Here is a 17,430-nt window from a genome sequence, read left to right as displayed (position 1 = left end):
TAAAACAGCCTTATCTACTTTTCGAACCCTTGCCACTAGATGGTAAATCTCCCAAAGTGCCTCAGTTCTCACTGCAAGTTTTGAAATGGGGTTTGAAAGTCTGAAAGATAGCTTTAAAATAGCAATATTTCATTTTACTTTCTATAATCTACACTTGCTAATAAATAAGCTTTAGTGTGGGAGGAAAATTCTTTAATTCTAATTACAACTAGAAGTGTAAGTATAGAAAGAGAAGAGTTCCAACGACTGAGCTATGAGACACTCCAACATTCAAAGAGAAGAAGACTAACCAACAAAGGTAACTAACAAGGAGGACTGGGAATGGGTGGTATCTTCGAAATATTCAGGTGAAGAAAGTATACCCTGAAGGACAAAGTATAAAATGACAACTGTTGATGATAGATCAAGTAGGATGAACAGAAAGAATTGACCATTGGATTCAGTAACATGGAAGTCACTAGTAATAGGAGTTTTGTTAGTTGAAATCTGATTAAAGTAGATTTAAGAGAGTAGGAAAAGAGAACAGAGATGGTAGGTACAAACAAGTTAGGAATTTGCTGCAAAAAATAACAAACAAAAGGGAGTGGTAACTGGTAGGGAAAACAGAATTAAAAGAAAATTTTTTATTCTTCAAGACTGGAGACCTAGCAGTGTAGTGTATCTGTATATTAACAAGAGTGATCTGGTACAAAATGTGGTGTTCTTCTTAATTAATTAAAAGGGGATGATGAGAGGGGCGCCTGGGTGGCTCAGTCGGTTGAGCGGCGGACTTCGGCTCAGGTCATGATCTCGCGGTCCGTGAGTTCGAGCCCCGCGTCGGGCTCTGTGCCTGGAGCCTGTTTCAGATTCTGTGTCTCCCTCTCTCTGACCCTCCCCCGTTCATGCTCTGTCTCTCTCTGTCTCAAATAAATGTTAAAAAAAAAAAAAAAATTTTTTTTAAAAAAAGGGGGGGATGATGAGAAAGAATTCAAAAATGGAGGACTAGTTTTAGTTAAAAAAAAAAATGGAAACTTTATGGCAAAAGATAGAAAAGAAGTGTGGTATCACAGGTACTTTAAATTTATTTCTTTTTACCATATTTTTCAATGTGGAAACAGCTGGAAATAGGTGGGTTTTTACAGAGGTAGAAGTCTTTGGAAATTCTCTACTCATTCCTTCAACTGTTTTCCTTCTTCTTTCTAAAGTAGGAAGCAACGTCATCATTGTCATCATCATCAGAGTGATCTTGGGAGAAGAGTGTTAGAAATTTGAAGAAAGAAGTATGAAATAGTCCTTCAGGGAGAGAGAAGGAAACTTTCCTAGGTGCATGAGATTTCGATGATCAAATATAATCAATAAGCTATGATGTAATACATACTAAATATGGCTTTAAAAAGTCAAGTCGTTCGTATTTACAACTCAGACAAGAACAACAACAAAATTTCTATTTGAGGTGGAAAGTAGGTCTTAGGAAAAGCACATTAAATAATATATCTGTTGTTTTCTACAAAAAATTAAAATTAAAAAAACTACAGAAAATAAAGGTCATCAAAGTCTTATTGGCTAGTATATGTAGAAGACAAACTATGAAAACATTAGAGAGAGGCAGGTTAAAAATAACATGCTGAAAAACACTGACCTACACAAATGAATATATATAGTATCCCAATGTATATAAGGTAAATCTACTATTCATAGGTTTCCTTCAAACAATCAAAATCTTGCTTTCATAACTGTATCTAAAGTCAGCTCTCCTAACATTAACAGAACATTTTTCACTTGGATGTTTATGCACAGAACAGCACGATAACAGGGTCAGTACCTTGGGATAATGCAAACCCCAACCAACTGCCCTTTGCGTGTCCAACCTAACAGGCAAATTTTTAAGAGACTGAAACAGGTTAAATGCCATATTGAAAGCAATTCATAAAGTGCAAAAGGTGAAAGAACAAAGGTCATAAAGCTAATCATAAAGAATATGTGAGAAGTAGGGAGGAGACGGTTGGTAAGCAGTCAGCCTATCAACAAATAGAAAGTGTATGACTGGTATTTCTAAAATAGTACTAGTACTGTCACTGGTGAACACTTCTGTTGCCAATTATGAAAACAAAAATTCAAATCACTATCATTCTGTAACTTTAGTGTTACATTGGGAAGAACAGAGAATAAAGTGTCTTAATTTAAGCCAATAAAGTTAACTGACTCATATTTACAACCATGGCATAGAGATAGCTTTCAAAATAATACAGATTCTTACAAACAGACCTGGTCAAAAATGGTAAATCCAAGTAAAAGAATCAGATTTAAAGCACAGCCAATATAAAATATGCAATGACACAGCTAAAAGTCAGATTAGAGGAATCCCAGAATATTTGAAAAGGCTACAAATATCTAACTGACAGACTTACATAAAAATTTGTCCAAGTAGTATATATATTAGACTGGATTTCTCTGACCCAGTTTGGGAATGGAAAATAGGAATGAAAATTTCATCTTCTATTGGTATTCATAAACACAAAATTAAACAAAAAAATCCAGTGTTTTTAGGAAATTAGTTCTAATAATAATCTATTAAAGAAGCTAATGACCTAATTAAAATAATAAATATTTATCCAATAAGATCAGAATCGATTAATACCTATGGGGGGGGGGGATCTTTTAAAAAGTAGTTTATAAAACCCCACATTAAGAAAAAGAAAACAAAGTTGACCTAAAACTTAAAACTGCCATATAGGAAAAGCTAATAAAATATTAACAAAAAATGCACACTTTCACTTTTAAAACTCTAATTCTGTAGAATTAGAACTTGTAAGAAACACAAACATCAACAAACAGAATCCTGTATCCTAAAAAGTCAGTGTAAAATCCAGAAATGCTCTTTTATTTCTTTTTACCAGAAATATATAATGTCAAGATATATCAAATACATAACTTACGTTTTTATCAATAACTAGTGAGACCAAACTTGGAAGTAAGGAAAATAAAGTCTGATGGCTAATATACTTTGACATTAAATTACACAATTTCCTTGACAATTGGGCATGAGAAGAATGGAAATGATTCAAAGTCAAGAAAACCATAGAAATTTTAAATTGAAAATGTTCCTCACTTCACAGACAAAGCAACTGAAGCTGGAAGAGATTTAAGTAAATTTCTCAAGATTGCTAGCTTCCAGCTAGCTTCAAGCAAAGTAGGGACCAGAAAGAGACATTCAACTGAGTTTTCTTTTATGTGCCTCAGTCTGCATTAACTATAGATGATAAAATCCTAAGAGTATTATTCTCTAACACTGATACTCAGCCTTCTTTTCCAAAACCAGAATCACTACAGTGCTCAAAGATTATTATTCTAAAACAAATACTTGCTGAACACTCAATATGCTTCAGGCACATTTTAATTTTCTAGAGAATAATGTTGGAAATGTTTCTTTACGAGTTAATCGCTGACCTTTAACCCAACCAGAACCCATGAAAAAATCAGATTTTACATTATAAATAACTCTGCATGTGTGTATGTATTTAAACAAACCTGAAACAATGGTTTAAAGAGGTAATTATGAAATATTTCAGATACCTAAAATCTCTATAAATCACCTTTAATTAAACACAGTCCATTCTCATCATTCGCAGTAATTGTGTTCTATAAAGTTACCACAAATACTGAGCCACTGCTCCTAGAGGAAACACAGAGTTAAGTTCCTACAAGCCTTGGTCACAAACATTTTGGCCAACTGATCAATATATAATCTTTTCATATGTATGTTTCTATATAAAGACATGTACTGAATACACATTGTTGATTCATTAACACTGAACTCACAGTCAGCAATACTATAAATTCATGCCTGAACAAAGCTTGTCTTATGCTCTCCATAAGGCACATCACGACACTAGACAGCACCTCACCACTATGCCTGGAGACCATTTTAAATGGCAAATTACCAGTGAAAAGCTTTTAATGAAAAATATTTCACTAAATAAACCATAAAAAGGACACTTGTTTACAGTATGAGAGCTGAAACAAGAAGGCAGAGAGTCACTTTGTTTGACCTCAGAAAGGAATGTGCATGCCAAGTGATTTTTTTGCCACCCTGTGCACGCTCGAGTCCACAAATGACTGTGAAAACATCATGAATATTGCTTTTTGGTGTCAAAAATAAACTGTAGTGCATAAGCAAATTTGCAAATACAGATCTGCAAATAATGAGCATGAATTGTACCTACTTTATCTCAATCCTTTAGACAGAGCTGTGCTTGCAATGCAAGATTCACACAGTATTTTGAGATACCGATGAAGAAGCCACAGCATTACCAATTATTGCTTCTGGATATATAACAAAGGATAAATGATCAAAGAAACTGAAAGCTCTAATAGATATTCATCACTAGATTTCTCACATAAATGAAAATTCAGATAGCCTATATTAAATAAAGTTATACTTTGTATAAAGTAATCTCTAGAAAGAAAAGGGGAGAGAGTGGCATCACTTTTCCCTTTGTAATTACAGTGGGCAAAACAGGGTTCTTCTGGCAGCATCTTTCACAATAGTGTGAAGTCCAGGGAATTATGAACCTAAGGATGTCTGAAGAAAGAGATGCCTCAACAGTCAGTTCCATCCTAGGATGAAGGAGAAGTATGATAATAATTTTGCTTTTCAAAAAAAATCAGAAATAAGGTTACTGTGATAGAAGAGAATTACTCCAGGACTTTTACCCATGTCCCAGAAAATAGTGGCTAACTTTTGGTCTTTATACTTTGTTCATTTAGTGGCATTTCAGACCTAATTTCAGTGCTTTTTTTTTTTTTAAACTAGTTGCTCAGAAACTTTTTGACTAATTTCTCATGAACCTTGCTTTTCAAAACTCTTTGATTATTCAAAACCATTTGAACTTATTTCAGGATGCTTAAAGGAATCAAAGAGGGCAAGTTCACATGTTAAACAAGTTGAGCTCTGAAAGCCTGTCTTAAGAGTAAATTAGAGCTGTAAGCCTCAAAAGATGTTTCCAAGACAAACATTAACCTTGAAATTACCTTTAAATCTAAGTAACTGAGGAACACTAGTTACACTAATAAAACAAGGGGTAACTTTAAGCAAACTGCCAAAGCCTCCAAATGACTATGAAATTTTTAGACATTTTTAAAATTACATGGCAGGGGATGATCCATTAGACTACAAAGTCATTTAAGAAGCTTTAAGACATAGATCGCAGGAAAACAAACCAAATTGTACTGATGATCAAAAAGGATAACTCAAAACTTCCAATCACCTTCAGCAAGCAGTTTAGGATTTTCCCTGAATCCGAAAGCAGCTTCCCTAGTCACCAGGAGCCCTCTTCTGGCCACACCACTTACCAACACTCCAACCTCATATAATGAAATCTATACATACCCCAAGTTAATAATTTATTTGTTAATTATAGCCACACTGATTAACAGTATGTGGGAATACATAATAAAATGCCATTTCACTCAGAATAAATGTCAATTTTTATGGTTACCTATCTATATAATAATCTACACACACCACCAACACTATTTGCTTATATTCTGTTCTTTTTTTTAACTTTACTCTTTCTAATCTTGTTCTTTCTTCAAGAAGAAAATATGCTGCTATCTCAGAGCCTTTGCACTGGCCACTCCGTCTGCCTGAATGCTCTCCCCAGTAGATCCATATGGTTCTGCCCATTGCTTTCTTCAGAATCAGTTCACATGCCCCCTACACAATGACACTTTCCCTAATCATTTTATTTAAAATAACAACTCCCAGGGTGCCTGGGTGGCTCAGTCAGCTAAGCATCCGACTTCAACTCAGGTCACAATCTCACAGTCCATGAATTCGAGCCCCACGTCAGGCTCTGCGATGACAGCTCAGAGCCTGAAGCCTGCTTCAGATTCTGTCTCCCTCTCTCTCTACCCCTCCCCTGCTCACACTCTGTCTCTCAAAAATAAAATAAAAACATTGAAAAAAAGTTTTAAAAATAATAACTCCCTTGCATCATACTTCCTTTCCCCCTTGCCCTGTTTTACTCTTCTCCATAGCACTGTATAAAAGCACTGGAATAGTGTATGCAATACAGTAAGTGCCCATCTATCGATCTATCCGTCTATTCATGTATTATCTGTCTCTTCCCACTAGATTTTAAGATTCCTCGGGAAAAAGACGTTCCTTTTTCACCACAGCTCTCTTCAGCACCTACCCAAAGCCATAAATGTTCAGCTTAGTCCTCAAAGCATTTTTTAGTCAGTAAATAATTATTAAATCTTTTTAAAGTCAATTATATGCATTCTTTCTCACCAAAGAACTTCAAGCCAGGTCACAAACACAATATCAAATATTTAAACACATTTTTAAAAGCTGTACTGTGAACATGTTACATGTTGTATTTTTTAAACTGGGTATAAATCTAGCCTTAACATCTATTTATCATTTTTTTTCTTTTATCAAATTTCTTGTTATTTTAACACAAGCTATAAAAAAATAAATATGTGACTAAAAAGATTGATACTTCAAAAGCACAGAATTTGTTGGGTAATTCTAGTTCCACATGTAGTTAACCGGGAAATCAAAGATGTACCTTAAGGTGAAAATCTTCCAGGGACTCCAAAATTGGCTGAATAGGTCCTTAGCAATGTAGATTAACAAAAGCAACACAAAATGAACAATATGGGGAGCACTGTGCAAATATTCATGTGAGCAGCAAATTTTATGGTTTGGAACAATGATTTAAGTCCACATGGCTCATCAATCATATATATCTTTACTGGAAATAACATAAAACACTATTTCTCAGTTCACATTACAATACCTATTTTTTGTTTTTTAACTTATATGTTTTTGTTTTGGCCAAATTTAATTCCTCATTCCCATTCAACTCTACTACATCTGCAATTTGCATTTACTCCACTAAAACCAAATTTTAAACTGGCTGCTAAGTCCCACTGGATCTTTTACCATTTTTGTAGTTTTTTACATTTACTGAATAAGCATTCCCTCTTCTTTACCACTCTCTTGTCCCTTAATTTCCTTTGGTATCATTCTTTTCTTGATATCATTCCTCGGGTAGTACTGTTCTCTGTTGCCAGCTCCTTCCTTCTCTGCAGTGTCTTTAAAACCTAATAAAAGAAGAACTTTTCTAACTGCTAGGCCTGCTTTGGAGCCAGATCATATCACTGAATAAGGAAATGTTTTTTCCAAGTCTTTTATAAAATAAATAGTGTCTACGCAATATTTTTATTCATATTGCTTTGGCTTATGGTTTGAATTGGTTTACTATTCAACACTGTTGAAAAATTTTCATGCTGTGAGTAATATTAAAATGAATTTACAACCTTTATTTAAATTAAATCTGCTGAACCTACATTAAGAAAAATTAAGCCCCATTTTGGTTTAAGCTTGTTACGTGAAATTTATTACATTTCTAATGAGTCTGAAAAATTTATGCAAAGATAAAAGATATTTATCTCAAGGAAAGTAAGTTAAACTTAATTAACAGGGGGTTGTATTTTCCCCCAAGAAACGTTCGCTAAAATGTCATTTTTAGTTTTAAACATGAAGGGAAAACTACTCTTGCACATACCACATCTAATTTGGATCTCATACAGTAGAAGTTAATGGTAAGACCTATTTGAACAAGGCAAAAAAGACAAAGCAGTAAAGTAAAAAACAAAAACTGTAATCTCTACCTGCTCTACTAACTTGTATTAAAACAGATACACTAGGGCGCCTGGGTGGCTCAGTTGGTTGAGCCTCCGACTTGGGCTCAGGTCATGATCTCACGGTCTGAGTTCGAGCCCCACATAGGCTCTGTGCTAACAGCTCAGAGCCTGGAGGCTGCTTCAGATTCTGTGTCTCCCTCTCTCTCTGCCCCTCCCCCACTTGTGCTCTGTCTCTCTCTCTCTCTGTCAAAAATAAATAAACATTAAAAAAAATTAAAAAAAAAACAGATACACTTTGTGGGAAGAAGGAATCACACAAAAAGAGGCGACTGACTAATGAACTTTCCAATACAAACAGATCCACAGACAACATTCTCTACTCAAAAGAGGGCTGACAATTATCAATAAATTATTTTATCTACAACTTACTGATCAAGCTGATGTACCATGAGCTGTACATATAATAATTTTTATATGATTCCTAAGATAAGATTATTTTAAGTGTTTCCCCAATGTAAAAAAGATTGAGAAAGACTGAAAGTGAACATCAGTAATGTGACAAACTGATATTACATTTACCTAATAAAAAGTAATGAAAGTAAAATAGCATCACTTCTTTGAAATTCTAGCCAACAATGCATAACCTGAATCCACTAATGAGGAAACACTAGACAAACCCAAATTGAGGGTCCTTGTTCAAAATGACTACCCTATAATCTTCAAAGGTGTGAAAGGAATGAAAGTAAAGATCAAGGCACTGTTCCAGATACAAGATAACTCGATGCAGTCCATGATTTTGAATGGAATCTTTTTATTATAGGAGTTAGCATTTGAACAACTAGTGAAATGTATTTGGGGTCAGAGGAATAGAAAATCTATACACTGATGCCAATATCCTGATTTTAATGGTTATACTGTGATTATGCTGGAGAATGTCCTTTTTTATAAGAAATGCATACTCAAGAGTTAGGGGGTGATGGTACATCACGTTGGCAAACTTATCAAATGGTTCTGGGACTAAATAAGTTCTTAAGACTATAGTTGGGACTTTTCTGGAAGTTAAAAAAAATGGGGAGCAGGGGAAAATCTGGACATCATTTTGGTTCCCATTACTTGTTACAAACTACCTTTGCCTTGTCCTGACACTTTTGCCAACCAATCACATCATCACTAAGTCCTCCTAAGTCTACCTCTTAAGCAGATCCACAATCGATTCCCCTTCCCTAGTGCTGTTTAATAAGCAGAAACTATCTGCCTCTTACCCAAACTATTTCAACAGCATCCTTAGTAATCTTCCCACCTTTTGTGTCCTGTACCTCTCACCTACCCTCTATACTGCTGCCAGAACATGAAATATTAACATCTCAGTGGCAGTTTCCAAACTTTTTACATGCTGAACTCTTTGCTCAAATGAAGGCAAAACATTAAACAGGTAAAGAGAGCTTGTGAGGGACAACTGGAGGAGAACACTGTTCACAGAAACAAAGCAACCCAAGTGACTCTGCAAAACTTTTGAAACTATTCTATAGAATAAAATCTGAACTCCTAAGCACAGTACACAAGATGTTCCTAATCTGGTCTCACTTCTATCCATCTTCAATATAAACTGATTTGTCTTAAACAATACACTACCCCAAAATATTATCTACTTGTATTCTCCTAATATGCTCTATGTTCTCATATGTCTGTATCTTTGTAAGAAGATGTCTTTCTTCTCTTTGACACAGTTCTTTGCCCACCCTTTACTAATTCTATCTGGCAATGTAAGTCACTTCCTTCACTCATCTATTCTTCTGTGTCACAGAACTGCTGAAATTGGCAAGCACAGGTCTTGAATACAAGGACCTCCCCCTTCTGCTTATAAAAATAAAATAGTGGTAGAAAATTTAGGGAACGGTTGGGAACATGCACTAATAATAAAAGAAATGCAGTAACTATTGGGTTGATAAAGGGATAAGCTTGACCATAAAGGATTGACATATTGTGTGTGAGTTGTCTTTTATAATGTATATTATAGAAAGTAGAAGGCTAAAAAAGTGAACAGGTGGGTTATTTCAAGTGCCTCACCTTCCAATTCCATGAAGAAAACAGGAATTACTTTTGCTTATTGTCTCTTCCTGATGTTAACTGACACCACATATCAAGTATATAATAAAATGCTAAGCTTTAAAGTGCAGGGATATGCCAATGATTAGACATAGACAATATATAGGCTTTTTTCACATTTGGGAAGTGTACTCAACTGTCCATATAACTTTATTACAGTCCATATAATCTATTACTTCCTGCAATTTTTAAAACCGTTAACCAACAAATATATACAAAATTCACAGGATAATTTTCCATTTCCTAGAATACATTCAAAAACTTTTCTCATACATTCTAAAGTAAAGCATGGGAATACAGACTTTAAAATATGAAAATTTAAGTGTCCATCTTACATTGTTACCAGATATTTCTATTTCTTTGTGGTAGTTCAAAACTAAAGTCTACTTCTGAAAAACACACACTTATCACTGAACAAATCTCTCCTACAGGTCTTTTAGGTAGAAAGGTGCCAACATCATTTCTTGGAGCAGGAGGGGTATCACGTGTGCATATAAATGCTGAAATGTGTGTGATAAAAGTCAACAATCACAGAAGTCACTCATGTACCAACTTAGTCATTCATCATTCAAATATTGAATGAAAAATTGGATGAGACACAGTTAACTAAAGAAAATATAAAAAGATTGATAAACATATGAAAAGGTATTCTATAAAACTAGCGATCAAGGAAATGCAAATTAAAACCACAATGCAATACAACTTCCCACCAACAAGAATTGCTAAATTAAAAGGCACCAAACCCACCACACATTGGTAAAGACAGGAAACAACTAAACCTCTCATACATGGCTAGTGGGATTGTACAATGTTATCACCACTGTAGAAAACCATTTGGCAATTTCTTATAAAAACACACACACTGTGGGGTGCCTGGGTGGCCCAGTCGGTTGAGCATTTGACTTCGGCTCAGGTCATGATCTCCCAGTTCATTGGTTCGAGCCCCACATCAGGCTCTGTGCTGACAGCTCAGAGCCTGGAGGCTGCTTCAGATTGTGTCTTCCTTGCTCCCTCTCTGACCCTCCCCTGCTTGCGCTCTCTTTCTCTTTCAAAAATAAACATTAAACACACACACACACACACACACACACACACACACACACACATACACACACACACCCTGTGAGCTACCACATATGCTCCTAGGTACTTATCCAACAGAAATGTCCACAAATAGGCTGGTATCATATAACAGCTTTATTGAGAAGAACCAAAAATGAACCCAACTCAAATGTTCACCAACAGAACCATGGATAAATAAATTGTGATACATTCATACAATGGAAATAAGAATACAAAGAAATAAGAATGCATGTCTGATACATGAAACAAAATGGGTATCAAAAACAGTGTGTTGAGAGGCATCTGGGTGACTCATTTGGTTAAGTGTCGACTTCAGCTCAGTCATGATCTCATGGTTTGTGAGGCTGAGCCCCATATCAGGCTCCGCTGCTGTCAGTGCAGAGCCTGCTTCAGATTCTCTGTCTCCCTCTCTCTCTGTCCTTCCCCTCCCCCATGCTCTGTCTCTCTCTCCCTCTCTCTCAGAAATAAACATTGAAAAAAAACTGTTGAGTGAACGCCAGAAAAAAAGGCAATATTATATGATTCCATTTATATGATGTTTAAGAATACAAAAAACTAATCTACAGTGATAGTAATCAAAACAGTTGTTGCCTAAGTATGGATTGAATGGACTTGAGAATGAGGGAAATTTGGGGAGTGATAAAAATATTCCATTTCTTGACTGAGGTGCTGATTACATAGGTATATGTATTGTCAAAACTCATCTATGGTTTCACTTTATATAAAAAGCACCTCAGTTGAAAATGAGGATATGTATTAATTGAGGACAATGATAAAATTTCTCTGCCTTTTGACTCCTATTGCGAGCCTGTTAAATGCTGAAAAAGGCTTTGAACTTCTTTGCTCTGAGTCCATTAATTGGGTCTTCTCCACACTAATACCAGATACAATCACATCAGAGAGCCAAGCTAGAAGTCCAGAATACTGACTTTTCCACTTCAACAGTAAGGTGGCAGTTTTCCCAGAGTCCACACTCCTGGTATACTAAGAAGTCAGCACAGCATACACTGTGAAACATTCTATAGCAGGTAGAGAGGACTTTGAATGAAGAATACAATAGAGCTAAAATAGCAACTGTACTAGAAGGAACAACAATCTGACACCACTACCCTAAACAGCCAATGACCACAGTACCAAAGAAAACCAGAATCTGCTAAGTTTCAGAAATAACTCAGCATCTTTAAGGAACTCACACTACCACAATGAGCAAGCACTTACTCAAATCCTTTTAGCTCTGGCCTCTACTCTGTCTCACTATCATTTTACAATAAGGTTTTGACCTTCAGAAAAAGCACACCACTGTAATATAGAAAATTTCGTCTATAGGAAACTAATCTATTTTTTTTTTTTAACAAAGTTCCTATCTTAGCAGTTTTAGCATGGCAACTAATGTGGACCACAAAGGAAAAAAATGTCTTGTTATCTGCTTTTTAAATTTAGGAATCCTATTCTCATTTGCTACTGCTGGATGCCCCCTTGCCTAGGTTCCTGGGAGGTTTCCATCAGTATGTTAGAACTCAGGTAACTTGCTGCCTGGATTTTTTTTCTTGCTCACTGAGGAAAAACAATTACTTCATTCAGATGAATATGTCAGAGAATCACTATTCACAGAGAGACTCTAAGAAACAATCATTCCATCTTCCTCTTCAAATTCTTGGCAGGAAGGCTGAGTGGGCCTTGGGGGAAATACTGCCTGACTGCACTGCACACAGTGTGGTTTCAAAAAATGTGTATTTGAGTTCACAAACAGAAATAATTAAACTCTAACATGAGCTAGGTACTGGTAATACAATGCTGGCCAAAGACATATGCCCTGAATCAAAAAAAAAAAAAAAAAAAAAGGGAAAGAGAGAGCAATGGCTATAAAAATACCGTTTTTAAAAAATTATGAAAAAATCTACCTTTGTTAGACCTTTGTAAGACATAGTATGAATGAGAAAAATAAAAGTTATATAATTATAATTATATAAAATAAAATAAACTTCATTCTAGCCTGACTCCATCACTGCCCACCAATGTCCTTATCTGTCAATACTATGATAACTGTACAAGCAAAAAAGGCAAAAACCATCACCACCAAAAAAATAAAAACTCAAAAACATCTAAAACATTAATTCTAACAAGAAACATTTATAATCTGTTAAAAACTATTCTTTTTTCTTTCCTTTTTTTAGTCAAGACTGAGAGCTATTATTTTCTAAATAGTAAGAAGTATCATGATTTCCTTACAAAGATCTTCTCTATTTATGTACAAATAAAGCAATACTGTCACAATGATTAGATTAGTAAACTAGATCCCTTACATAATGATCTGTAATTTTCAGACAAGAAATTTTTAAAATTTTTCAGGTTATAGAACAGTATTTCTGGACAAACCTAACAAGGCAGTGGTTGTAAAACACTCTCAAACTTCCAAACACCCGCAATCTCAGCACAATGCTGTGTTGTACACTCAATCTAAAACTAAGAGGAAGCATTGTGGATTGGTCACAACTCAAATTCCTTATCACAATGAGGACTGCCTAAGGATTTTACCACTACACTCAGCCATTCAAATAACCGGGCAGACAAAAACAGTGGTCATTGCTCTCCAAAACTAGTGATTTTAAGGTTTGTTAGGAGGAATATTTCTTAGAACCTCAAGTTTCCAACAGGATTCCTTCACTCCAAAGTTATTCTTCCCACCTAGACAAAATTAGAATGCTAACTCAAAAGAATAATAATAATAATAATAATAATAATTGAAAGCCATAAAAATATGCCTTTTTTTCTTCTGCAGAAACTTACCTACGCAGATAGAGAAAAGAAATACTAGCTGGAAATCTTTACAGTTAAGAAGCCTGTCTTATATTCAGGTTCGTAAAGATGCTTCCACTGCATTCATGTAATCAGCAAACAGAGAGCCCACTAGAAACTAACAATATGTTAGGTACAGCTTATTCATCTAATCTAGAACCCTGAGATCATTATTCCCATTTTACAAAACAGGGAACAATCTCAGATTAAGGTCACTTGCCCAAAGACTTAGTAAGATTTAGCAACAGGCTTGAAAAGGAGATATGTCTGAACGAAGGTTGTGTTCACTCCACTAGGCCAACCTATCTTCCAACAAAGCATAATTAAGGATCTTGCAGCAGCAAGAGAAACAAAAGGCACAAGTGACGGTAACAGGACACCATTACTACTGTTTCTTTTATATAAAAGAACCTTCTTAAGACAGAGACCACTCTTCTTTCTCAGACCCCTAAACATCACCTTTCTTCCAGTCAGGGCCTTGGACAGTGGGTCTAGGCCCTGGTAAAAAAAAAAAAAAAAAAAAAAAAAAAAAAAAGCCATAAGGATGCCCCTAGCAAAGTAAAAGAAATCATGAGATTTTCTCCTAGACCCCCTTTAGGAAAAAGGGGGCACACCATATCTCCCCCACACCCAAAAACTCATGCACACATTCTAACTCCTTTTGCTTACTAGTTACAAAGTGCTCTTAAAGCTATATTTGAATCTGCAAATGTAGCTCTATACTTGTATACGATTACAAGTATTTCGCCAGTTTAAACAGATAAGATTTTAGGCAAAGCAATGAAATGCTATAGACTATAACCCAAAGTAGCTATCCAAACTTTGTAATCCTGTTTCCTTATCAATTCTCAACACAACTCCAAAATAAGTATTACCTATTACTGAATCTTACTTTGTGCCAGGCCTTGCTAAATGTTTTACATTGAAACTTGATTTCACTCTCAAAACAAACTTATGATGTAGATTCTACTTTAAAAGTGAAGAAATGAGATTTAGAAACCATGCTCCACTGCCTCTTAAGCACTATCCATCTGGTACACAGTTTCTCACTCCCAGAGTAGTAGAAATCACACAGTACTGTGATCAAATTTAACCATTCCTGGCTCCAGCAGAGCTAATGGTTTTTCACTGGGGTAATATTAATAGGAATAATATTAATATCAACAAAGAACATTAAGAAATAGACCATCTCAGCACAATGTCAAAGCCAAGTTGACAGTGACACAGCTCCATAAATTTGAAATAATAATATCCAGTGGGTTAACAGCCCAGGTTCAGTAGTTAGATTGTACAAATTCTAAATCTACCACCACACCTAGCTATGTAACCTTGAGCAAATTTACTTAATGTCTTTAAATCTTAGTTACCTCACCTGCAAAAGGGGATTTTAAATGGTACCTCTATCTTACAGGATTATGTAAGAATTACAGAGATAATGCATGTAAATGTTTAAAGATGTCCTGACATCTTTAAGTGAGTACTTAATGTTATTCTTATTGGCTATTAAACAGCTTATTAATATCAATTTTAAGAAGGCTTGAAAATAGGCTACTTCATCATGAGTTAAGTATAACATCAGAAGAAAGGAGATCAGCAGTTATTAAAGATACTCAAATTCAAATCTTTACTCAATTTGGGCTAGAGTACTGATTTATAAGATTAGAGTAACTATCTTCCAAACCAAAACATACCAAAGGTTGGTTACATGGGGAAGGATGCATTTCCAACTCTTTTTCAGTGGCAAGAAAACTATTCTCTAACCTCTCAAAGGACAGGAACAGGGTCAATGGTATTTAAAATGTAATGGGCAGGGGCGCCTGGGTGGCTCAGTCGGTTGAGCGTCCGACTTCGGCTCAGGTCACGATCTTGCAGTCCGTGAGTTCGAGCCCCGCGTCAGGCTCTGGGCTGATGGCCCAGAGCCTGGAGCCTGCTTCCGATTCTGTGTCTCCCTCTCTCTCTGCCCCTCCCCCGTTCATGCTCTGTCTCTGTCTCAAAAATAAATAAATGTTAAAAAAAATTTAAAAAAAAAAAATGTAATGGGCAGACCCCTGAGAATTGCTGAGACTTTCCAGATCTTTGAGGTCAACCTACTTTCATAATACTAAGAGCTTACTGGCTTTTACACTCATTCTCTTCCAAATGTATATAACCTCTGACTACACAACTTGTGATGATGCCATTACTGTGATGGCTGATACAACTGTGCTTATGCTTTTAAAATTTCTTAGTTTTAATTTCGAATGCAGTAAACATTGACACATAGAATCCACGTAACAAAAACTATTTGGGGTCCTCGATAATTTTCTAGAGGGTAAAGGGGTTTCTAAGACCAAAATCTGAAAACTGCTGCTCTAGGTTGTCAGAAAAGTTATGAGCACAAAACATCAATAGATTCAACTAGAAAGTTTAGAGATATTCTTTTTTAATCCCTTAATTTTAGAGTTTCAGAAAGTGATCCTAGAAATTTAAGTACCCTGCCCAACATCACAACAGCTAATGAAGGAAAGAGCTGAATTAGAAGCAAGGTCCTAAGGCTCCCAGGTTCTCTTTACTAGGTCATAAGCATGGCTTACGAAAAATATGCCTCAAAGGGTATTATAAATATTAATTGATACAGGTCAAGTGCTTATATTAGCATCTGACCCACAGCAGGTGTTCAATAAACGCAAGTAGCACTGATGAGAGAGGACCAAACCTCTGCTTAAAATTTACCTTTAGTGATTGGCAGCCTCCTCTACCTGGGCAACATGTTGCATTTTTTTTTTTTTAATCAACTTTATATTTATATACTCTAGCCCAAACTCAAGCGTAACCACACCAAGTTCATTAAATCATTCCTGACATGATAGGACAGCTCCAAGTGACTACTCCTCTCAAGTAATACTCAAAACTAAAGTCTCCCACATGTGGTCTCAGCATACTTTAGGCCTTTGGTTTTCCTTGCTCTGGATACTGCTGGTCTAATGTAAATGGTCTAATTTTACAGAGTTCCCTTGTCATATACAGTGTTTAAAAAACAAAACAGAGCAAAACAAAACATGCAGCGTGCTTCCTGAGATTTCTTGGCTCTGTTCTCCCCAACTTTCATCCGGCACTTCTCTTTCCTTTGTCCGTATTCTGTGCAATTTTGATTCCATTCCCACAGCTTCTCCTTTTGTGTGAGGAGGCCCTATTCTGAAAGACAGCCCTGGCAGGTCAGCTTTGAAAGTTCCCAGGGGTTAAACTACCCTTGCCCTCACAGACCTTACTGAAGGCCCACTGCACTCGTTCATTGTTGAAGTAGGCAAAAGACCTACTAGTTTCATTTGCTAACTGGCCAGCTGGCTTTCCCAGTTAACTATTTTGAGGCACTCTCCTGTTGCCAAGTTTGATCCCCATTGTTTGCCCTTGCCATTTCCTACTAATACACTGATTGATACACTCAGGCCTTGTAGCCAGTGGTGTTTTGCCCTTACCCAGTCATATTTTATGGTTCAGAGAATACACTGTCATGGGTAAATGTTGCCCACAGGTTGTCTGTTTGGGTACCTTGTTTATCTGGTTGTCTGTTTGGGTACCTTGTTTATCTACTTGTAAGTAGATTCAGAAAGACACAAAACCTGGGTTTCTGTCTTCTTCCCAGATTTTTTTGTTTTAACTTAAAGGTTTAAGCTAACTTTTTAAGCAGCTATCTCTTAAAACAGGGAGTAATATTTTAAAGTTGTGAATAAAATAACAATGTTACTATTATACAGAGATAATTTTTGATAACAGAAACTAGAGTTCTTTATGTATACAAAGATACATTTTATCCTTTTTAAATGTCACATG

General features: G+C 35.7%; 1 protein-coding gene across 3 annotated transcripts in view; it reads right to left on the bottom strand.

Moving 5' to 3' along the window:
• The window catches only part of FBXW7 (F-box and WD repeat domain containing 7), a 227,545-nt gene that overhangs the window by 94,864 nt on the left and 115,251 nt on the right, over positions 1-17,430 (bottom strand). The gene's annotated exons all lie outside the window — the stretch shown is intronic.

This window comes from Panthera pardus, unplaced genomic scaffold, assembly GCF_024362965.1.
Source record: "Panthera pardus isolate Hobbes unplaced genomic scaffold, ASM2436296v1 HiC_scaffold_13, whole genome shotgun sequence".
Lineage (NCBI taxonomy): Eukaryota > Metazoa > Chordata > Mammalia > Carnivora > Felidae > Panthera > Panthera pardus.
This window is presented reverse-complemented; position numbering and strand designations above follow the sequence as displayed.